The sequence below is a fragment of the Scyliorhinus torazame genome, chromosome 12 (genome assembly GCF_047496885.1).
Source record: "Scyliorhinus torazame isolate Kashiwa2021f chromosome 12, sScyTor2.1, whole genome shotgun sequence".
Classification (NCBI taxonomy): domain Eukaryota; kingdom Metazoa; phylum Chordata; class Chondrichthyes; order Carcharhiniformes; family Scyliorhinidae; genus Scyliorhinus; species Scyliorhinus torazame.
In genome coordinates this window covers 37731829-37756442 of record NC_092718.1, presented here as the reverse complement: position 1 = coordinate 37756442, position 24614 = coordinate 37731829, and the positions used below count along the sequence as shown (strand labels likewise).

The following is a 24614-nucleotide window of genomic DNA, read 5'->3' as shown; positions in this document are numbered from 1 at the left end:
GTTCTGTGCTGTATTTTCTATGTTCTATGTTCTATGTTCTTATCCCCATTACTCTACAGCAACCCAGAAGCTTAAACGTGGCCTAGATGACACACATTGCCGGCACCATCTCCGACAAGTGAAGCCTTTGGGACTCCTCCAATCGTCATTGTGGTTGCCAGAATGTCGCTAACACCCCCTCCTAAATCTCACGGGTAGAGAGGTTCTGAGGCGCAATTTGGGAGGTCAGATGTTAGGAGGATGCAAATGTGAGCCAGTAGATTGCGGGGCAGGCGGGGGGAGGAATCCGGGGCCGGCAGATGGAACTGATGCCAGGAGGAGAGAGGGCATTGCTGCCCTGCGGCACCGAGGACCAGGGTTTGATCTCCGCTCCGGGTCACTGTCCGTGTGGAGTTTGCACGTTCTCCCCGTGTTTGCGCGGGTTTCACCCCCACAGCCCAAAGATGTGCAGGGTAGGTGGATTGGCCACCGTAAATTGCCCCTTAATTGGAAAATCTAAAAAAAAAAGGGATTCAGAAGGAACTTCTTCACACCAAAGAAAAGTGAGAATGTGGAACTCACTACCACAGCAAGTGGCTGAAGCAATGACAGAGTACATCCGAGGGGAGAAGGGAATAGGGCGTATACAATAGATTTAGATGGGAAAAGATGAGCGGCGTCTCAAATGCAGCATGGATACCAGCATGAACTGGTTGGGCTGAGTGGCCTGTTTGTGTGCCATGCATCCTGACCTAATCCTTTGTGAAAAAGATGCTGCGCTGCTATCCTGGGTTTGGGGAATAGGGGGTAAAATACTGACTGGGACCGGGTGGAAGAAAGATTGAAAATTGTGGCTTAAAAGTGTTACTCTTTGAAGACTGCATTTCCAACTTCTATGGATGCACTCTGTTCATTACCGAGAGGTACCCAAAGTACTTCACTACATTAATTTCTGACTCAAAGGAGGTAATTTTAACCTAACTCAATAGGCGGGAAACCCCTGGGATCAGGCGGAATGACTGTTTTGCAATCCACGGGGCAGGCAGTGGCGTAGTGGTATTGTCGGTGGACTAGTAACCCAGAAACCTACAGTAATGCTCTGGGGACACGGGTTCGAATCCCACCATGGCAGATGATGAAATTTGACTTCAGTACAAATCTGAAATTAAAAGTCTAATGATGACCATGAAACCGTTGTTGATTGTTGTAAAAACCCATCTGGTTCACTAATGTCCTTCAAGGAAGAAAGTCTGCCATTCTTACCTGGCCTGGCCTAACATGTGATTCTAGACCCATAGTATTGTGGTTGACTCTAATGTCCTCAGGGATGGGCAATAAATGCTGGCCCCGCCAGCAACGCCCACATCCCATGAATGAATAATAAAAACCCTCAATATCACATGTTGATTTCAATGGAATGAAATTCTGCGGGGTGTAAAACAGATGTTCCACCCAACCCCCTTGACCTTCCTGCCTGTTGAATTAGGTTGGAAGTTTGCATAGGTGGTCATGTCATGGGACTAATAACGCTCTGGGGACACAGGTTCAAGTCCCACCACGGCAACTGGTGGAATCATCAATTGTTGTAAAAACCAATTTGGTTTACTATGTCCTTTAGGGAAGGAAATCTGCCATCTTTACAAGGTCTGGCCTACATGCGACTCCAGACCCACAGCAATGTGATTGACTCTTTTTAAAAATAAATTTAGAGTATCCATTTCATTTTTTTCCCCCAATTAAGGGGCAATTTAGTGTGGCCAATCCACCTACCCTGCACATCTTTAGGTTGTGGGTGCGGAACTCACGCTAACACGGGGAGCATGTGCAAACTCCACATGGACAGTGGCCCAGAGTCAGGATCGAATCCGGGTCCTCAGTGCTGTGTGGCAGCAGAGCTAACCACTGTGCCACCATGCTGCCCTCAGTGTGGTTGACTTTTTAATGCCCCCTCTGAAAAGGCCTAGCAAACCACTCAGTTCGAGGGCAATTAGAGATGAGCAACAAGTGTTGGGCCTTGACAACAATGTCCCCATCGCATGAAAGAACAAAGAAAGAAAAATTGTTTCCAGAATCTCTTCTTTGTAGTAATATTTGAAACGAGAATTAGCAAGAACCTCTTAATACTTTGCCTTTGCTGCTGCTTTTCAAAATTCAGAACATACTTTGGTGTGACTCATTCCCACATGTTCAATATTTAAAAGACTCATCTCTGCAATGAAAGAGAAATATTCATAACATTTAATTCTTCCAAAAGCAGTTATTTTTAGGTTTAGGTTAGTGTCTAAAATTCTTCAGAAGTCTAATGCCCATCCACGCCGACACTACAACCGAGTGAGCACAACAGCGCCTATACTTCCTCAGGAAATTCGGCACGCCCACATTGACTATTACCAATTTTTACAGATGCACCATAGAAAGCATCCTATCTGGCTGCATCATAGCCTGGTATGGCAACGACTCAGCCCAAGACCCTAAGAAAAGAGAGTCGTGAACACAGCCCAGCCATCACACAAACCCGCCTCCCATCCACTGACTTTGTCTCCACCTCCTGCTGCCTTGGGAAAGCGGGCAGCAAAATCAAAGACCCCTCCCCCCAGGTTATTCTCTTCCAACCTCTTCCATTGGGCAGAAAATACTGAAGTCTGAGAACGCGCACTAACAGATTCAAAAACAGCTTCTTCCCCGCTGTTACCAGACTCCTGAATCTCCCTCTTTTGGACCGAACTGATCTCTCCATGCATCTTCTCTACTGTGCAGCACTATTCTCCATATGCTTCACCTGATGTCTATGTATTTACAATATGCATTTATCGTATGTCCTACGTTTTTCATGTATGGAATGACCTGCCTGGACTGTGCGCCGAACAATACTTTTCACTGTACTGACAATAAATCTAACTGATAGAGCAAAGAATCATTAAGTGGCTAAGATCACTCCCCTTAACAAAATTAACAAACTAATGCGGGACTCTAGAGTAACAAATGAGTTTGCACGAGCCAGTCAAAACATCTGTAACCAACAAAGAAAGTGCTTATCTCCCAATCTGCACACTATTTTGTGGATGTTACAAGCCATCTCCACACTGTCTACAAGCCAACTTCACCCCATCATCAGACCTCAAATCCACCTTCTGTTGCCTTGACTCAACTCCTATGAAATTGCAGAGCTTCCCAACCGGCGCCTTAGACTAACTGATATTGAAAATGGTTCTCTCCCCCTCAGGTGTCATCCCCTTCCTTTCAAAACCACTGACATCACCACCTCCCCCCAAAAAAACAAGTTACTTGCAAACTATCAGCCAATCTCCAGCAACCCTTTCCCCTTCAAAGACCTTGCAAATTTCTTGCTTTCCATGTTTAGGTTCCCCAATCACGCTTCCATTCTTACTGCTGCGCCAAAACCGTCCAAAGTTGCAAGTGGCATTCTCTGTAACTGAGTATGGTGCTCTGGACCGCTCTGGAACCATTTGTATGGCAACAATTACAACATCCTTTTCCAACACCTCTCTTCTATTCTCCAGCTCACTGGGATTGCTCACAGTCTCCGGTGATAGCCAGGCATACCCAGTAATGTCTTAGCTTTGTGCTACACTGTTAGCTTTGAGGTGCCACATGGATCAATCCTTGGCTCCCTTCTGTTCCTCCCCTGCCTGCACCGTGGCAATGTTATCCACATATACGTGCAATGTTTATATGTGGCTAACAATCGTCTCTTGCTCCATACTTCTCTTGTTCATCCACTGTGTCAGTGGTTCCAGGTTTTGTGCCTGACATCCAGGCTTGGAGAGATGTAGTAATTTCATCCAGTTTAACACTGGATAGACTGATTTGGATTTGTTTATTGTCACATGTGCAGAGGTACAGTGAAAAGTATTTTTCTGCAAGCAGCTCAAACAGATCTCCTAGTACATGAAAATAAAATAAAATAAAAAGAAAGTACATAATAGGGCAACACAAGGTACACAATGTAAATGCATAGACACCGGCATTGGGAGAAGCATACAGGAGTGTAGTATTAATCAGGTCAGTCCATAAGAGGGTCGTTTAGGAGTCTGGAAACAGCGGGGAAGAAGATGATGCAATCATCTTCACTCTTGGTCACACACCTTTGCCATTATTCCATCTTTCTCCCCAACCAGTGCTTCAGGATGAGCTACATTCTTTGCAATTTCAGAACCCCGTTTGACCCTGAACTGAGCTTCCAGCCCCAGATCCTCTCCCATCACAAACTCACCTATTTCCACATCCAACACATCGGCTTTAAAGCCTCATGTTATATGCTGCTGAAAGTCACCTCCAGACTCAAAACTGCACCAGCTCTTCAGGCCACCCTAGCAAAAATCATCTCATCCAAATTCTCTTGTATACAATCCTGCATCAAATCCCACTCAATTATTACTTCACCGACCTGCATTTACCCCTTAATTTCTAACCTTAGTGTTTAAATCCCTTCATGCTTGGTTCCTCCCCATCTCTTAACCCTCCCAGACCACCTCCCCCCCCCCCCCCCTTCCCCCCCCCCCACTGGCCTTTTGTGCATCTATCCAAGCCACCTTACTCTACTATTGCAGTCTATAATTTCAGCTGCCATGAGCTCATGCTCTGAAATTATCAGCGTAAATCCATCTGCCTCACCACCTCGATCTCCTATAAGACCATGTTTTTTTAGAGTTATAAGAGGTCGCCAGCACAGAAAAGACCCCTCGGCCCATTGCGTCTGCCCCAGTCAAAAACAACCACCTAACTTTCTTTGACTTGGCGTTAAATTATTTTTATCCATGCCTTACCTGGTGACATGAATCAATGCATGTTGCTAGTGTCGCATAAATGTAGAAATTCCCCCTCTTGCTTTTAAACGTGATCCACATTGGCCCAGTTAGAAAACAAACTAGATAAAACCAGGCTCAGGAAATAAACTTCAGGCTGGTTCAAGCGGTAAGTGCGTGTACAGTTAATAAAACTGGCCAAGTCAATTCATTTCTAACAATCAATGCCTTTCATTGAGAACTGATGTACCGGTAAGTTTCAGCCTTAGCCTGCTCGGCATACACAGGAGGAAGCGACAGCTAAGGGAGGAAGTGGCCAAGGAGAATACCACAAGAAAAACAGGATACTACTTCAGTTCGGACTTCAGCAAGTAAAAAAGACACTTACTGCTTTTTACGTCACGGACTGACGGGAGAATTTACAATGTCAAAGTACGATCTGTTTTAAGTTTGGAGTTTAAGCTTGGATCAGGAGTTGCCCATGCATCTTTTCCTATTTTGAGCGCATTCAATGCACTGATATTTCAATCAGCCTCAAAACGGTTCTAAACCAGAATGGGAAGTGAATTTACCCAATTTGAAAAGGAGTTCCATAATTGAAGTTTTTTACGAGATTCATATATTTGCAAACGTGCCGGACTATACAGGAATCTATGCTTGGGAAACTAGACAAGTGAGTCACCAAATTCATGAGATGGCGGTAATCTAGTTTCAGAGGGAGATGTTACAGATGCTTAGACCGATGGGACAGGAATTTTAATACTAAAATGTGTAGCCACCTGAGTTGGGCACTTCCCGACTTAAAATGGAGAACCGCAAAGGCTGAAGGGAAATTCAGCCAACACAGGCAAAGACTAGCAAGTACAGAGATCATGTATGCTGGAACCTGCAAAACAACCAGACAGCATTGAAACCAGCAGCCATCTGCATAGTAATGTAGCAGCCATCTACATAGTAATGTGCGATTCCTAGGCACAATGGCAACAGTTAAGGTAAACAAAGCCAAGCTAGACTCCTCGGCGCCAGCAGGAGCCAAGACAAAGGAAGGCCAACGAACATTTAGGGACCGCCTAGCGATCAGGGAACCGCTCCAGCATTGGAGAAATCGATCCAAGTGATTGGAAAGTAGTCCCACTTGGAACCAGGTACGGGGTCCCCCCCGAAGGTCGGGAAGCCCCTGGGGACTGTAAAGTAAAGCCCCCAAGTTCAAATCATCCTTCATTGGTAGGGTCACTCAGCAACTTGAACTAACCCTTGACAGTGACCTGTCTTGTTGCCTCCAAGCAAGTAAGTCTCAAGTCAATGCTCGCTACGAGATAGGTGCTCCTAGATAGCAGTCCATACCAGCTTTTGAATTCAACAGACTCAGGACCTGAACGAAAGGCCATTTGTTCCCCTGACCTGGTGGGCCAGTCCGAAGCTACGTATAGGCCTATTAGTGATAGAAATAGCCTAGAAAGTAGAGTTTATGCATGAGTAGCGATTTACTGTGTATAATAAATGTGTATTGATTTGAATCTTACTAATTGGTGTGTTGAGTTATTGATCATTACTTGAACTTAAACCTTGTGGCGGTATCATAAAGATACCTGGAGACTCTAGAGCAAAGGTTATAAAACAGAGCCAATTGAACCAACCAAAAGTTAGCAACATATTACTGGCGACTCCGCCGGGACCCGACTTAGAAGTGGCTTAACCACTCCGGGAGAACCCAAAATTTGAATTAGAAATCCAATTGGGAACAGAAAAAACCACAAGTGTTCAAGCAGTTCTGATCAATCCTCATAATTCAGAAGTGTGTTAATGCATGCGTAACTAACAGGGCGATAAGGTAAACTGATAGATTTTTGTTGCGACAAAACTGTTGGGAGTTTCTATTCCGGAAAATAGCAAAAGCTGTACCCGTAATTACAACACCGCCTTAGTACCACTTGTTCCAAATTTTAAGAGAAGTATTTAGAGAGGAAAGATGACAATGCAGGCAATGCAACGCCTCATGAACCCCGAAGAATTCGTGGTCGCAGCGACCAGCAGTAGACTAGGACAGTGTCCCGTTTGGGAAGAGGAAATCAGAAAGTACCCCAAAGGGAAAGGATGGCCCCTTTGGAGCGAATTCTGTGAAAATGAGGAACCAGATCCTGGGAGTATAGGACATACTTGGTGGGAGAACCTGAGCGAAATCCATAAGAAAAGCTTGGGAAAAGCTCGCAAGTCAATGGCAATCATGTCCTGTTTGGCAGAATTGCGCGGCACAGAGGAGGTCGTTCGGACGCTCCGTAGAGAGATAGAGGAGGCACATCGAATGAGCAAGGTCGATGTGAGCGAGATAGAGAAAGAAAACGTAGAATTAAGAATGAAGTTAGCAGCAAAGGACAGAGAGGTGGATGATGCCAAGTGGGCACACCAGTCTTGTCTGGTGCACTTAAGCAGCTTCCAATCCCAGTACGAAAAGGCCTATCAGGACACGCAACGTGCAGTCCTGGTACGAGAGGAAACAGAGAAGCAGGTAGAGGCATTGCAAAGACAGTGTAGCAACCTGAAGGCAGCGTTAAGACACTCCATGCTAACACCACGGAGCAAAGACAAAGCTCATTAGACCACGCAAAGTGCCGGAAGCAGATTGCAGAACTGCAATCTCTGCTTTCAGTTCAAAAAGGATTCCAGGAAACCTTTGGATCACAGTTAGATGAGGAAGATGGCCCGGATTGGGAAGAATTGAGTGAGACAGCGCAGAGATATGTTCAGGGAACATGTGCGCAGGGAAAGCCCAGAAGAGAAAAGCGCCCCAACCTCCCACAGAGCAGATAGTTCAGGCTCCAATGAACCCAGTCACCACCCACCGCACAGCCACATCGGACGACACGGAATTTCTGTACACCACACCCTTAACAGTGACCCAATTGAGAGGGTTGGTAAGAAGGCGTACGGTGTGTGAGCTTTTATTGGTAGAGGGATTGAGTTTAGGAGCCATGAGGTCATGTTGCAGCTTTACAACACTCTGGTGTGGCCGCATTTGGAGTATTGCGTGCAATTCTGGTCGCCGCATTATAGGAAGGATGTGGAAGCATTGGAAAGGGTGCAGAGGAGATTTATCAGAATGTTGCCTGGTATGGAGGGAAGATCTTATGAGAAAAGGCTGAGGGACTTGAGGCTGTTTTAATTAGAGAGAAGAAGGTTAAGAGGTGACTTAATTGAGGCATACAAGATGATCAGAGGATTGGATAGGGTGGACAGTGAGAGCCTTTTTCCTTGGATGGTGATGTCTAGCACGAGGGGACATACCTTTAAATTGAGGGGAGATAGATATAAGACAGATGTCAGAGGTAGGTTCTTTACTCAGAGAGTAGTAAGGGTGTGGAATGCCCTGCCTGCAACAGTAGTGGACTCGCCAACACTAAGGACATTCAAATGATCATTGGATAGACATATGGACAATAAGGGAATTGTGTAGATGGGCTTTAGAGTGGTTTCACAGGTCGGCGCAACATCGAGGGCCAAAGGGCCTGTACTGCGTTGTAATGTTCTACGTTCTAATTACGGGACGCGTGTGATAAAATCAAACCGTTCCTCCCCACCTCAGACCCCCACCAATTCTTTGCTAGAGTAAAACAGCAGGCTACCATGTACGGCCTGGATGAGCGAGAGCACTTTTGCTCTCAGCTCACAGTTTTGAGTTTAGACCCTTCGGTCGTAGCAGCCCTTCCCGACCCACAGAATGTAGGAGGAGGCACCCTTGCAGAAGTGCATACCGCGATCCTAGACGCAATCGGGTATAACAGGGGTGACCCCGTAGATGGCCTCAATAAGTGCAGGCAAAAGAAAACCGAGCACCCCACAGCGTTTGATGGACGCTTGTGGATCCATTTCGCAGCAGTTTTCAGAGACTTAGACCGTGCCCATTTGTCCCCAGACAACATGGCCAAATGGACCGCACCCTTATCTCCCATGACACAGAAACAGGACAAAAAGCTTGTGCCAATTATGATCCCTCAGAGGAGGCTCAGAATGAGAAATGGGTTGTAAAAAGATTGTCCCGCACCTGGGAGCAATCTGTTCATAACAAACCCATAAACAAAAATCCCGAAGAACAGCAGGCAGAAGCAGACATACACACAGTTAAGGCACACCAGAACCCCGCATGGGTAAATGAAGGCAGGAACAGCCCCCCACAAAAGCCACAGGAGTGTTACAACTGTGGACAGTTAGGACATTTTGCATGAGAATGCAATGCCCCACGAAAGCCACAGAGAGCCCAGCAGGCAGGCACTCTGAATAAGAATAGGACAGAGCCCATACACAGTGTGAGCACCCATTCAGACCAGACAGACCTGAACGGAACGGACTGACGGTGTTCGGGCTCTCCCAGTTGGGTCTGCGACATCCTTTGGGATAGGTCCGGCCGACCAGTAGTTGCAGCAAAGATTCGGCGACAGCCCAACAAATTCCTCTGGGACACAGGAGGGTCCCGCACCACAATCAATTCCTCCACCATATTCCAAAAAGACACGTGGTCCACTACAGCCACCATCACCCTCAGCGGCTTTACAGGCCACTCACAACAGGGACACATCACAGCCCCTGTACCCATTCAAATCGGCAACATCACCACCCAGCACCCCATAGTTTTAATCGACCTGCCCCACACAGCAGAACACATTTTAGGCATAGATTTTATGAATTCCCACAACCTATCCTTCGATCCAGTCAATCAATGTGTTTGGAGAATGGCAAAATCCAGAGCCCCCGCAACGCTCACCATAGGAGAATATGCAAACAAAATTAGCGCAGTAGGTGAATTTTGGTTTGATCCGACCACGATTAGCACAGATAAGCAGGTTAGGGAAGTTCTGCAGAAGCACAGGACAGCATTTGCGACCCACAAACACGATTGTGGCTGGATGACTGGTTCCGTTCAAATCACAGGACCTGACCCTAGACCCCAAAAGCAATACGGATTTCCCCAAGAGGCAGAGGGAGAAATCGGAAAAGTAATCGACAGCTTATTAGAGCAGGGCATACTTAGATCAGTAGCCTCCACTAATAATGCCCCGATTTGGCCAGTGAGAAAGCCCGATGGATCATGGCGACTGACCATCGATTACCGGGAACTCAACAAAGTCACCCCCGCAGCAGCCCCCAGGGTAGCCACAAGTCCCGAGACCATGCTCAAACAGGGACTCAACTCACGATACTTTACGGTTTTGGACGTCAGTAATGGATTCTGGTCCATTCCATTGGCAAAAGCGTGCCAATATAAATTTGCCTTCACTTTTAAAAATCAGCAGTACACGTGGACATGCCTTCCACAAGGATTCCACAACTCCCCCTCCATTTTCCACCGACAGCTGGCAAATGGTTTGTCAAAATTTTCTCACCCTGAATGTCTGGTCCAGTATGTGGACGACCTATTACTGCCGACAGACACCAAGGCAGAGCACATCGAGCCTCTGGCTGAACTCCTGGAACTCCTACAGAAAATTGGTTGCAAAGTAAACCCCCAAAACACCCAGATTTTGGAAAACACAGTGATATATTTGGGTACAATTATCACGCACGGTAAACGCGAGATCGAGCACAAAAGAATTTACTCGATTGCCAAATTGCCCCTTCCCCAGAATGTTTCAGCCCTCCGGTCGTTTTTAGGACTGGTTGGCTACTGCCGAAACCACATTGACGGTTTCGCCAGCAAGGCAGCACCCCTCTCGGAACTCCTAAAGAAAGGAGCCCCCTGGGAATGGCTTCCGCAGCGTACGGATGCTGTGGACTCTTTGAAAAGAGCCCTCATTGCAGCCCCCGCACTACAAGTTCCAGACCCACTTTCCCCTTACGCTATAGAGGTAGTAAGTACAGACTGCACCCTTTTGGCCGTGCTCCTCCAGGAACGGCACGAACAGTTAAGGCCCGTGGCTTACGCCTCCAGAGTATTAGATGCTGTGGAGCAGGGATTTTCAGCCTGTGAAAGGCACCTGCTCGCCGTTTTTTGGGCCGTCAATATTTTTCATACATAACCGGACTGAACCCCATCACAATCCTGACGGAACACACCCCCACCCAACTATTACTGGACGGACGACTTAAGGACGGTACAGTCAGTCAAATAAGAGCAACCAGATGGACTCTTCTTTTGCAGGGATGGGACATCACTGTTAAAAGGACCAAGACCCACACTTTCTTAGTAGAAAACCTACAGTACCCAGGCACCCCCCACGAATGTGAAATCATCTCACCGTACCACAACACAGGCCCTTTATTGTGAAAACACCCCCCAGGAAGATAGATAGTCCAACCTAGAGCCCGAAGCACACACAGACATGTGAGAACTCATAAGAATATATGTGGATGGATCTTCCACAATATTAGAAGGGAAGTGCATTACAGGATGCGACATTTATGTCGAGGACGCGTAGGGTCCCGCCCTAGAAGAAATCGCAATAAAACTTTCAGGACACTTAGGCGCGCAGGCGGCAGAACTAGCAGCCGTTGCGTACATTGTGGATCACCCAGATTCCTTCCCCAGCCCATCAGACATATACTCGGACAGCCTCTATGTCTGCAATAGCCTTACAGAATTCCTACCCATGTGGAAAGCAAGAGGATTTGTTTCGGGAGACGGAAAATCCCTCCCCTCAGTCCCATTGCTCCATCACATTTTCGGAAAAGCCCAGGGCAGGACTTTTGGAATAGTTAAAGTTCGTAGTCATCATCGTTCCTCCCCCCCTGGAAATGTAAAAGCCGACGCACTGGCAAAAGCAGGTTCCAGGCACGGATATTTTTGGACACCTCCCGAGAGCGCACCAGTGAATGCAGTTCAGGTCTCGCAGACTAATATCGAGGATTTAGTACAGGCCCAGAACCCAGAAGCTGGACAGCAATCTCAGGGAGATTTTGAAAGGAAAATTTACGGCACCTTACGATAGGTTTAAAAATGCACTGACCCCACATGACGGTGTGGTGTTAAAATACACCCTTTATGTGGTTCCTGAACAGGACAGGAATCAACATATCTGTTTATTCCATGACAGTCATGGACATCAGGGAATTGATCCCACTACAGCCCACCTCAGGCAGCTCTGTTGGTGGCCAAGTTTAAAAGACGACGTAACGCACTACGTTGAGAATTGCCTTATCTGTGCCCAGAACAATCCGGACAGATACGCAAAGAAAGCTCAACTTAGTCACACCCGCCCCGTTAATGGCCCCTGGACTAACCTCCAGATTGATTTTATAGGACCATTGCCCCCTTGCAGGAATGGTTATAAGTATGTACTCGTTGTGATAGACACGTTTTACAAAATGGGTAGAGGCATTCCCATCCAGAACGAACACGGCAAAGACCACAGCCAAGATCTTAACTCACCACATCTTTACGACATGGGGACTCCCCCGCAGCTTTGAATCCGACCAAGGTTCCCATTTTACGGGACGTGTCATGAAGAACGTCCTCACGATATTTGGCATTACCCAAAAATTCCACATTGCATACCACCCCCAGTCAAGTGGTATCGCGGAGCGCATGAATCGGACCCTAAAATCAACCCTCAGAAAAATGGTCCAGCAAAACAACACCACTTGGGATTCAGTCCTCCCCTTTGCGCTGATGTTTTTGCGAAATACGGTTTCAACATCTACAGGTTACACCCCACACACCCTCATGACCGGACGCCCATGAAAGGCACAGAATTTTTATTGGGATTAGATTTGACAAGCCCCGAAGTGACGGCCCTCACACATGAGAAAGCAGTAGAACAACTGGCAGAGAATGTTAAAACGGCTCAGCTAGCAGCCACGGTCCGATTAGGCACACGAAAGAAACAGAGCAAAGCCTGTTTCGATAAGACAGTACATGCGATTGAGTTCAGTGTAGGACAGCAAGTCATGCTCTCCATATACAACCCCAGCACATTCCTGTCACCTAAATATTCGGGTCCGTGCTCCATTGCGGACAAAGTAAGCCCCTCCATCTACAAAATCAAGTACCCCAACGGAAAGACTGCTCGGGTAGAGCACATACGGCATTGGTCGCCGTCCTACCCGGGGATTCCATCCAAATCCTACCCGTCGCGGCCCATACGCACCTCATTTCGGCACTTTTGGTTCAAAAAGTTTTGGTTTGTTTTCAGGCGACCCTTAGGTTGCCATCCCTATGCTATTTACATCCTCAAACATTTGGATGGTAAATCGCACAGCCTGCGAGACGGCTCGCACTGTTTCAGTATTTTTAAGTGTCTCTTGTCCTGAATATTCGGTTGAAAAAAAAATGTATGAGTCACACATGGGGACAAATTGTAAAGGGAGAATTGGCACAAAAGGACAGACATACTAACAGACGAGATATTAAACCAAGATAGTAACAGACACTATGCTTGATCTCACAGAACCCCAGAAGCTCCAGGAAAAGAGACGAAACGGAAAGGAAGAGAAGAGAAGGGAAAGAAAAAGAACCATGCGGAATCCTCCGTGTTGCTCATCACCCTAATGAACATTTGGTTGCGCACGAACACGAACCCCCTGACCCCAACCCCCCCCCCAGCCATTAATGATTCACTTCCCCATAGCACACAGAACCCCGAGATATTCTCCGATACACCATCATTGTGTGATAAGCTCATAATGTGGTACTTCCCTTTCCTACGTAGTCGAATCCCTATTAGTGTTGGCGATACTCTGCAGCATCGTGCAGACTATCCGCAAGAGAAAATGGAGAAGGAGAGCCTACCGCGCTAGCACCCCGGTGTACAGAATGAGATCCCCTATTTTCGGTTTTCACCAGGTCCCCGAACCCATCTATCTATAATAAAGGACATTGGTTTGCGTTCTTCTGTAAATAAAGAAATGGAAAGATTGTACAACCCTGTGTTTGACTGCTAAGCCAGGAAAAATGTAAATGCTGTTTTCATTTTGTATCGTTTAGGAAGTTAGTATGATTGAATGTTTGAGTGAGCGTAGTTTATTAAGGACAGTTAGAGGTACCGTATTTTTTAATTTTGACATAGCGCCAATAAGAATGTTCGGTAAAAATGTTTCTTGCATAGTTATGGTCAGCGTAGAGGCCATAGAAGAGTGCTCGCCGGTCAGGGAATGAAGACAACGCAGTTATGTGATCTTTCACGCTTCACATTAGGATCACAAGGAGGGAGTGTAGCCACCTGAGTTGGCCACTTCCCGACTTAAAATGGAGAACCGCAAAGGCTGAAGGGAAATTCAGCCAACACAGGCAAAGACTAGCAAATACAGAGATCATGTATATTGGAACCTGCAAAACAACCAGCCAGCACTGAAACCAGCAGCCATCTGCATAGTAATGTAGCAGCCATCTACATACTAATGTGCAATTCCCAAGCACAATGGCAATAGTTAAGGTAAACAAAGCCAAGCCAGACTCCTCGGCGCCAGCAGGAGCCAAGACAAAGGAAGGCCAACGAACATTTAGGGACCGCCTAGCGATAGGGAACCGCTCCAGCATTGGAGAAATCGATCTAAGTGATCGGAAAGTAGTCCAATCATTTGGAACCAGGTACGGGGTCCGCCCCGAAGGGTGGGAAGCTCCTGGGGATTATAAAGTAAAGCCCCCAAGTTCAAATCGTCCTTCTTTGGCAGGGTCACTCAGCAACTTGAACCAACCCTTGACAGTGACCTGTCTTGTTGCCTCCAAGCAAGTAAGTCTCAAGTCAACGCTCGCTACAAGATAGGCGCTCCTAACTACCAGTCCATACCAGCTTTTGAATCCTGCAGACTCAGGACCTGAACGAAAGGCCATTTGCTCCCCTGACCTGGTGGGCCATTCCGAAGCTAAGTATCGGCCTTTTAGTGATAGAATAGCTAGAAAGTAGAGTTTATGCATGAGTAGCAATTTACTGTGTATAATAAATGTGTATTGATTTGAATCTTACTAATTGGCGTGTTGAGTTATTGATCATTACTTGAACTTGAACCTCGTGGCGGTATCATAAAGATACCTGGCGACTCTAGAGCAAAGGTTATAAAACAGAGCCAATTGAACCAACCAATGGAAGAAGCAAAGGGAATCAGCTGCAGATGTACAATCCATTTTGACGTGAACCATCTTCCTCCATCGACCATGGCTCTTCATGCTGTGGGTGAATTCAGCATCATTCCCAATCTATCAGTTCTCGTTGACCTATCCACTTTGGGATCCTACAAGATATCCACTGAGATTCCAGGATACTAGCCGGGGGAATTGCCTTCAGTGTGTAAAAGGAGGATTTCAAACATGGGGCAAACACGAGGGCGCAATCAAATAGATGATGAAAAAATTTGTCTTCTCGCTCTCAAGGCCTCCTGGACTTGAGTTCACCAACTTTGGATCATGACCTCTGCCTCCACCTTGTTCTGCATATGTTTGTTTTTATTGCTTTTTTTCTTTCTTTTTCCCTTTGTGTTTCATTCAGGTGGTTGTGACATAGACATTCGTACCTCATCTGGCTCAACCTTTGCCTCTTTGCAATACCCATTACCATTTTCTTTGGCATCTGTAGCATGAAGTATTTTGTTAATTTTGTCTCTCTTGTATCCATCCAATCACAGACCTTCCTTTTTGTTCTGCCTGCCCTCCCCCATCCCATTGGCTTAAAAACTCTTATCTTTCTTCAGTTCTGATGAGAAGGTCATCGAGTTAGAATGTTAACTGTTCCTCTCCACCGGTGCTTCCTGATCTGCCGTGGTTTGTTTTGTGTTTTTAATCACAATGAGCAAGGGCCAAGTTGGATCAGGGCCTGAAGAATGATAAGAACACAACCAAACACATCTGCTGTTTCCAGCTGGAATGTTTAAAGGAACATTGCAAAGGGTGAGAATTTAATGTTCGAGAAGAACAATGCAGTACATTTTGGGATCAGTCCTGGCGCAGCATAATCAATTGGAGAACGCTACAGGCTGATCTCCTCAGCAACATTGCCAATACATAAAGACGCACCCCATCTCAACATTGCCGAAGATCAAAAGCCTTCTTAAGAGATCATGCCACTCATTAACTAAAAATGTTGCTATGGCTCTGGGCATAATCAGTATTGAACGACTTGGGGTAATATTTATAGAACTAAACTTTGTTCTGAATATTTCAAAAACAGCAGTGGCATTCATGTGCGGAGGACCTCAATTTAATACGGAAGATTTAGTTCTGCTCTCATTTGTGTATATGTCAACTGCACTTTAAGGTGTTTCTAAAGCATTATGACCATTATATTCAGCGATACTGGTTTGTAATAACTGACCAAGACAAATTTCACTTCATTATTTGGGACTCTAGCGGATGGCTCACAGTTTATATTTGTCCATTTTTCTGTGAAAACCAAAAGTGAATGGTTTTCATTTTAATATTCTTCTGTGCTTCTCACTGTGTCCTACCAAGTGCCCCAAATAAACTGCAGATTTATTGCCTGCCTCAAAGTGCTGCTCTGGCCTGCCAAGGTAAGAGGCAAGGGACTTCATTGATGTCTCGTAGATTGGGTCATGGACCTATTTTCAGCTACTGTACTATTTTCTGCAGTAACTGCTCTGGTTCATTCTGAAGGTGACATTTGCAATATGTCTCCACCATGCAGTTGGATTTGTAACACAACTGACAAGGGGCTGTTTAACACTCGGCTAAATCGCTGGTTTTGAAAGCAGACAAAGGCAGACCAGCAGCATGGTTCGATTCCCCGAACAGGCGCTGGAATGTGGCGACTAGGGGCTTTTCACAGTAACTTCATTTGAAGCCTACTTGTGACAATAAGCCATTTTCATTTCAATTGGGAAGGATCAAGAAGCTTTTGCGATCCAAAGAATTATAAAAAAAATATATGATCAATGATCGAAGTCAACCCCATTTCCTCGGGCCTGGCCAGTTGCCTGCTTACAACTCTTTCACTTGTCCACATTGGTGCAATTAATTGGTCATAACATAACATATGAATGAAGGGGGCATGGTGGCACAGTGGTTAGCACTGCTGCCTCACGGCGCCGAGGACCCGGGTTCGGCCTCGGCCCCGGGTCATTGTTCATGTGGAGTTTGCACATTCTCCCTGTGTCTGCGTGGGTCTCACCCCCACAACCCAAAGATGTGCAGGGCAGGTGGATTGGCCACGCTAAATTGCCCCTTAATTGGAAAAAAAATTTATTACAAATTTTAAATAATGCACAGGTGACATATCTCCATTCTAACCGTCTAAAATCATTAACTGTATGTTGGATATGCTGCAAAATGCAGTAATGATCATGTGCTTAGGTATTATGCAAAGTTTCTACACACAAAAGACCAAACTTTGCTTCATGATTTTCAAAATAAACAATGTCTAGTAATAGCTTATTCTTAATATGCAAATGAAAATAAACTACTGCATGTCGGCCTGAAAGAATGGCTGAAGTGTTAAATATATATTCAGTATCATGAATGATAGATGAAGCGGCAGAGGCAGTGACTCAGTGGACCTAATCTACTTCCTATGAGACTTTGTAGGGTTTTGTGACATCTTGGGCAGAATGCCAGAAATATCGGTGTGCACATACAGCTTCAGGATGAATCATTCTTCCAAATGACCTGGGTAAATCTTACTTTCTAAACCCACATTAGAAGCAGACACTGGAATAAGACCAATGTAACATTTGTTTACTGAACTATAGATTAAACATGTACTGAATGTTGAAAAGGTATCATTTGCAAGACGACAAAGGGATCATAATTGCTGAATGAGGGCAATGTGGATCAGATAAATGTACTCCCAATACAATCCAACACTGTTGGCCTACATCTTCTGCCTCGTCAAGCATTAGTATTGGGAATGTATCAGGATGGGAAGCCTCGATCGAAAGCTATCTCCACACTTCCTTCATCCCGTCACCTTGCTCCAAACTCCACTCACTCTGCAACAACAACTCACTTTAAAATTGCTCTATGGTTTCATTTCACCTCAACCTAGTTACTCACTCTGGTTTTAAATACTCTTGTTTACCCTCTGCTTTTGGGGGTGCCTGGCTAACTCTTGATCCCAGCTAATTCCACTCTGCCCTTGGTGGGGGGTTCATTCCGTAACCTTTTCCAGTCGACATATATCATACTTTGTAAATACATAAATAACATTGCATACACCATGACGAAAATTGACACCGAGGTAAAAATGTCATTCAGTACTGATCGATTGTATCTGGTAGACACCTATCATTCAATAATTATAGGTGACGGTGGAGGCAAAATGGTCACTTGTTCAACTGCTGAGAGGCAATGCAAAGGGGCTCAAGAATCCAGATGTCAAAAGCAAAGTCTGTACATGGACTAAAACATAAACAAGGGGATGCGGAGAATGTGGGCGGCACGGTGTTACGACACACTCGGCTAGTGCACGGTCAATTCCAGCCCCACGTGCCCCGGAGTCACAACACAAACCAATTAACCAATAATTCTTATTAAAAATAACCCAAAGTCTTTGAACCTTGGCTCTCCAATAATTACAGTCACCAGGTTTGTAAATGTAAACACGATTACTTTTTATTTATAACAAGAGCTATCATGAAATATGCAGTAATTACAGCTGGTTAACGACAAGCTAATACCTAGTACCCACTTTCCCCCACACTCTGGTGAGTGGGGTAATAGTGGGGGCACCGGTGGTGCTGGTGAATGTCGACGTGCCCAATTGGGGTGACATGGATTTCATGAAGAAGCTGTTAGGGTCTATCCTGGACTTTTAGATTCTCATCAATTGGTAATGGGTGGGGACTTTAATTGTGTACTGGAGCCCAGGACGGACAGATTGAGTTCTAAATCAATGGTAAGGTCAGGGATGGCAAGGGAGTTGGGAGTGTTTATGGATCAGATGGGGTGGTGAACCCGCGGAGCTTTGGACACCCGGGGGAAGAGGGAATACTCCTTCTTCTCACACGACCACCGGGTGTACTCCCGGATTGATTTTTCTCTTGTGGAAAAGGTGGCGTTGACTGGTGTGGTGGGAGTGGAATATATGGGAATAGTGATTTTGGACCACGCGCCACACTACTTGGATGTTAGGCTTAGGCTGGGGCGGGCCCAGAGGCCTGGATTCAGCACTGTTGGTGGACAATGAGTTACGTGGTCACGTGGCACTGGTGACTAAGACCTACGTTGATCTAACTCAAAATGGGGAGGCTTCTGCAGCCACCTTTTAGAAGGCATTGAAGGCAGTGGTCCGGTGGTGAAATTATTTTGTTTATGCCCCACACCGATAGGGTTGAGAGGGAGGAGAGGCAGAGGCTGTTGGAAGTCATTGTGAAGGTGGACCAGAGGGACTCGGTGGCCACAACTAGGGAGTTGCTGGCGGAGAGGAAGAAGCTTCAAGGGCAGTTTGATTGGCTGACAACAGGGATGGTGGTGGGTCAGCTATGATGGCTACGGGAGGAGGGGGGGGGAGGTGCAGTATGAATACGGGGAGAAGGCGAGTCGCCTGCTTGTTTATCAGCTGTGTCAGCGATGAAGGAAATTGTGCAGATGTAGGCAGCGGGCGGGGGGTGGGGGGGGGTGGGGGGGGGGGGGGGGGGGCTGTCGGGTCGGACCCAGCGAAAATAAATCGCTGGTTACGATTACCTGTTCGAGATCCTGGGAAGGTTTGGGTTCGGACCGAAGTTTGTGGCTTGGGTATGACTACTGTACGCGTCCCCCATGGCTAGTGAGAGAATGGACAAGATAAACTCGGGGTATTTTAGGCTGCATAGGGAAACAAGTCAGGGATGCCCACTGCCGCCATTGTTGTTTGCATAGGTGATTGAGCCTTTAGCAACTGTGCTATGGGCTTTGGAGGAGTGGCAGGAAATCGTGACGTGGGTAGGGAGCATAGGGTGTCTTCGTACACCAACAACTTACTGGTGTACATGGCGAATCCGCTGGACGGTATGGGGAGAATTATGGACGTGTTGTGGAAATTTGGGGCCTTTTCCGGGTACAAATTGAATGTTGGGAAAAGTAACAATTTCCCGGTGAATGCTCTGGGATGGAGTGCGATCCTGGGGGAACTGACATTTAGAGTGGCTCGTGTTAGATTTCGGTACCTGTGGGTTCAGGTGCGCATAATTGGGTTACTATGCACAAGTGGAATTTGATGGGGCTGGCAGAGGGGGGAAAAGGGGACATTGGCAGGGAGGGCACAGGTGGTAAAGATGAATGTGCTGCCAAGATTCCTGTTTATCTTTCCGTCCCTTACTATTTTTCTCCCCAAGGTCTTTTTCCGAAGGGTTGACAAATTGATTTTAGAGTTTGTTTGAACAGGCAAGACACAAAAGGTCAGTGGGGCCTTGAGGGGGTGGGGGGGTGGGGGGAGAGCTCCCGAATCTGCTACATTATTACTGGGTGGCGAACGCTAAGAGGATGAGACGATGGGTCAAGTTGGATTTGTGTAAGGGGACGAACTTGAGGGCCCTGGTGACAGCCCCATTGCCATTTTCCCCAGGGACATACACGAGCAGCCCAGTGGTGGAATCTTTAATTAAGATTTGGAATCAGTTGGGGAGGCACTTTAAACGATGTCAGTATTGATCCCACTATGTGGGAACCATAAGTTTGCACTGGGGTGGGGGGTGGATGGAATGTATAGGAGATGGTGAGAGGAAGGGATAGGGAAGATGAGAGACCGGTTTGTGGAGGGCAAGTGTGTGGGGTTAGAGGAAGCGTGGGAGAGGTTTAAGTTGCCATGGGGAAGCAAATTTCAAAATTGGCAGGTGTGGAATTTAGCGTGGAAGGAACTGCCCTCATTCCCTCAGTTGCCAGACTATACGCTGTTGGAGAAGTTGCTGATCCTGGATGTGTGTGTGGGGTGGGGCGGGGGTGGGGGGGAGAAGAGAATTGGGGATATCTATGAGTGAAAGGATCAGCTTTAGTGAAAGGGAACAAGCGGAAGTGGGAGGAAGATTGTGGGATGGAGATGAGGTGTGGAATTTGGAATGGAACAATGCACCAAGTCAGCTCAACCTCCTCTTGTGCGAGGATGAGCCATGCAGTTTTGGGTGGTGCATAGGGCCCATATGACTCGGACCCGGATGAGTGAGTTCTTTCCGGGAAGAGAAGATGCGTGCGAGGGTGGTGGGAGGGGGCCGGCTAACCATGTTCACATGTTTTGGAGGTGTACAAAGTTGGATAGATTTTGGGATGCGGTGTTTGAGAGCTTGCCGGGGATTTCATAAAATTTACAGTGCAGAAGGAGGCCATTCGGCCCATCGAGTCTGCACTGGCTCTTCGAAAGATCACCCTACCCTAGCCTACACCTCCACCCTATCCCCATAACCCAGGAACCCCACCCAACACTAAGGGCAATTTTGGACGCTAAGGGCAATTTAGCATGGCCAGTCCACCTAACCTGCACATTTTTGGACTGTGGGAGGAAACTGGAGCACCCGGAGGAAACCCACGCACACACGGGAAGAACTTGCAGACTCCGCACAGACAGTGACCCAAGCCAGGAATCGAACCTGGGACCCTGGAGCTGTGAAGCAATTGTGCTAACCACTATGCTACCCGTAAATAAAATTTGGGGGTCAAGATAACGCTGGACCCTATCGTGGCGATTTTTTGGGGTGTCGGAGGCGCCGGGGCTGCACTGGTGAAGAGGACCAATGTCATGGCATTCACCTCTCTGCTTGCCCGGCGACGGATACTTTTGAACTGGAGGTCGGCAGCATTGCCGGGGGTTGCGGCGGGGTTGGGGGTCTCAAATGAAAAAGGATTAAAGGTACATGTTTCTTATACAGGCTTCTTGCCTTAAAGTGAGATGTCCATTAATCATCCATAGATCAAAAATGTAACGGCAAAATGAACGAAAGGGGAAAATAAGGGAATAAACAGGGAACAAACATGAGGGTTGGGGGTGGGCTCAATGGCCACCTTCTGTACTGCAGGGTTCTATAGAATGACTGGTGTGGGAGGAATCTCTCATATAATTGTCTCACAAATATAAATTGATAACCCCATGCACAGGCTAGTTTGCATGATGTTTACAGCTAAAAGAAATTACCTCACAAAAGTTTACACTTGACATTCGTTTGATGGTTTATATAAAACAAATGCATATTTGCCCTCCAAGTCTCATGTTGCTCAAAAGAAGGGACTATAAACAGCAGGTCAACCACATTTTGAGACCTAAATATCTCCAGGAGGTGCGGGCAATTGCAGCCAACTACCTTGCCTTCAGCCAATAGCAATGGTTGAGGGGAACCCAAGCTGAAGCACATTGAGACTTCCGACAGAAGCATTGCTTGACACACTGACTGAAAGAATTAGAAACAAATATTCGCAATTTGTTGGGCTCTTGTTTTCATTTCTAAGCAGCAGATTTTGCAGACTGCCAGTTGCTTTTTCTCAGATATTGTTCTCCTCATTGGAAATCCATGCAGTTTTGTTTTTTTATGATGGTTATGTCCTTTACTAGTTCAGTTGCAAGTGACTGAAATTTTAGTCATAAAACTAAACCAAATACAAGGGTGCCATAAAATTTGCATAATTTACTCAGTGTGACACCAGGAAGTGTGATGTACAAAATTTACACTTGTTGTGCAGAATTTCTATAATCCACTCCTCTTAGTTCAATGTTACTGAATTCAGAAGATATTCATTTGGTAGTATAGAACTTGAATATTGTTGAAAAAAGACACTTTGTCGAACTTTTTCATCTTGCACTCATCATACCAATGACAGGGGAAACAACAACTTTATATTGTATGAGAACAAAGTGCTGCTTGCTTGGCAAATGCATTCTCCATGGCAACATCTATTTCCCCTGACATTGGTATTCTTACAACTGTCCTGTGGAGTGCACGATGAAAAACTTTGACAAAATGCTTTTTTTTTGGCAATACTCAAATTCAAAAGGTCTGATTATCATCTAACTCCAATTTTGACTTTCATTTATTATTTATGCTGTTTGATACATTGTTTATTTCGAAAAACAACTGTGTATTATCTGGAGTGTATTGTTGAATAGGGCTCGTTAACGCATTGATCACAAAATCTCACATGATATGCAGTTTTATCCAAAAAGTATTACATAATCCACAATGTTGCAACAGATTTAAGTCCCTTTATTTTCTTAACAATTAGACGCAGTAATCTTAAAGTCTCAGGTCAGAGTTTAATCGATTGGTGAAGAAAGTTAAAAGCACATTTATAAAACATCTTTCGGATGCCCCCTCTCCCCACTGTTGTTCGCGCTAGCTATAGAACCGCTGGCAATTGCGCTGAGAGCCTCAAGGGGCTGGAAAGGGTCGGTCCAGGGGGGCGTGGAACAGAGTCTCACTATACGCAGGCGACCTGCTCCTGTATGTATCGGACCCAGTAGAGGGGATGGAAGAAATCATGAGGATTCTGGGGGAATTTGGCTGGTTTTCGGGGTACAAACTAAATATGGGGAAAAGCGAGATGTTTGTGATCCAGGCAAGGGGACAAGAGAGGCGATTGGGGGAACTGCCATTTAGAGTGGTAGGGGGAAGTTTTAGATATCTAGGCATCCAAGTGGTGCAGGAATGGGAACGGTTGCACAAACTTAATCTGGCCCGTTTGGTAGGCCAAATGAAGGACGATTTTCGGAGGTGGGACGCGCTCCCGTTGTCATTAGCTGGGAGGGTCCAGACGGTGAAGATGACGGTCCTTCCGAGATTCCTGTTTGTGTTCCAGTGTCTCCCCATCTTTATTCGCGGACCTTTTTTAAACGGGTTAACAAAGTTATCACTGGCTTTGTATGGGCGGGCAAGACCCCGCAAGTAAAAAAGGGGATGATTGAGCGGAGCCGGGGAAAGAGCGGGCTGGCGCTGCCAAACTTCAGTAACTATTATTGGGCGGCGAATATAGCCATGATCAGTAAGTGGGTGGTGGGGGAGGGTCGGCATTGGAGCGTATGGAGGCGGCCTCATGTAAGGATACCAGTTTGGGGGCGTTGATAATGGTGCCTCTGCCATTCCTGCCGGCATGGTACTCCACCAGCCCCATGGTGGTGGCAGCCTTGAGAGTCTGGGGGCAATGTAGGAAGCATGTGGGAGCGGAGGGAGCATCGGCCTGGTCTCCAATCTGCAATAACCACCGGTTTGCCCCGGGAAGGATGGATGGGGGATTTCGGAGATGGCAGAGGGCAGGAATTGAGAGGATGGGGGATATGTTTATAGAAGGGAGCTTTCCTAGCTTGAGGGAGCTGGAGGAAAAATTTGCATTGGCGAGGGAACAAATTTAGGAACCTGCAGGTGCGGGACTTCCTACGTAGGCAGGTCTCAACCTTCCCGCTCCTACCACCAAGGGGGGATACAGGATAGGGTAGTTCCCAGAGTGTGGGTGGGAGAAGGGAAGGTCTCTGACATTTATAAAGGAACTCATGGGGTCATAGGACACACAGACTGGGGAGCTGAAGCGCAAGTGGGAAGAGGAGATGGAGGAGAGATAGAGGATGGTCTCTGGGCTGATGTAAAGTCAATGCATCCACAACATGCGCCAGGCTCAGCCTGATACAGTTTAAGGTCGTTCACCGGGCTCACATGACAGTGGCCCGGATGAGCAGGTCCTTTGGTGTAGAAGATAGGTGTGCAAGGTGTGTAGGGGGGGCCAGCGAACCATGTCCACATGTTTTGGACATGCCCAAAGCTTAGGGGATTTTGGCAGGGGTTTGCAGACATCATGTCCACGGTGTTAAAAACAAGGGTGGCACCGAGTCCGGAGGTGGCAATTTTCGGGGTGTCGGAAGATCCGGGAATCCAGGAAGAGAAAGAGGCGGACGTTCTGGCGTTTGCTTCCCTGGCAGCCCGGAGACGGATATTATTAGCTTGGAGGGACTCAAAGCCCCCAAAGTCGGAGACCTGGCTATCTGACATGGCTAGCTTTCTCTGTTTGGAGAAAATCAAGTTCGCCTTGAGAGGGTCACTGTTAGGGTTCGC

At 46.6% G+C, this 24614-nt stretch overlaps 1 protein-coding gene across 4 annotated transcripts in view; it reads right to left on the bottom strand.

The window, feature by feature from the left end:
- The window catches only part of LOC140387508 (SHC-transforming protein 1-like), a 211877-nt gene that overhangs the window by 116924 nt on the left and 70339 nt on the right, over positions 1 to 24614 (bottom strand). The window lies entirely within an intron of this gene.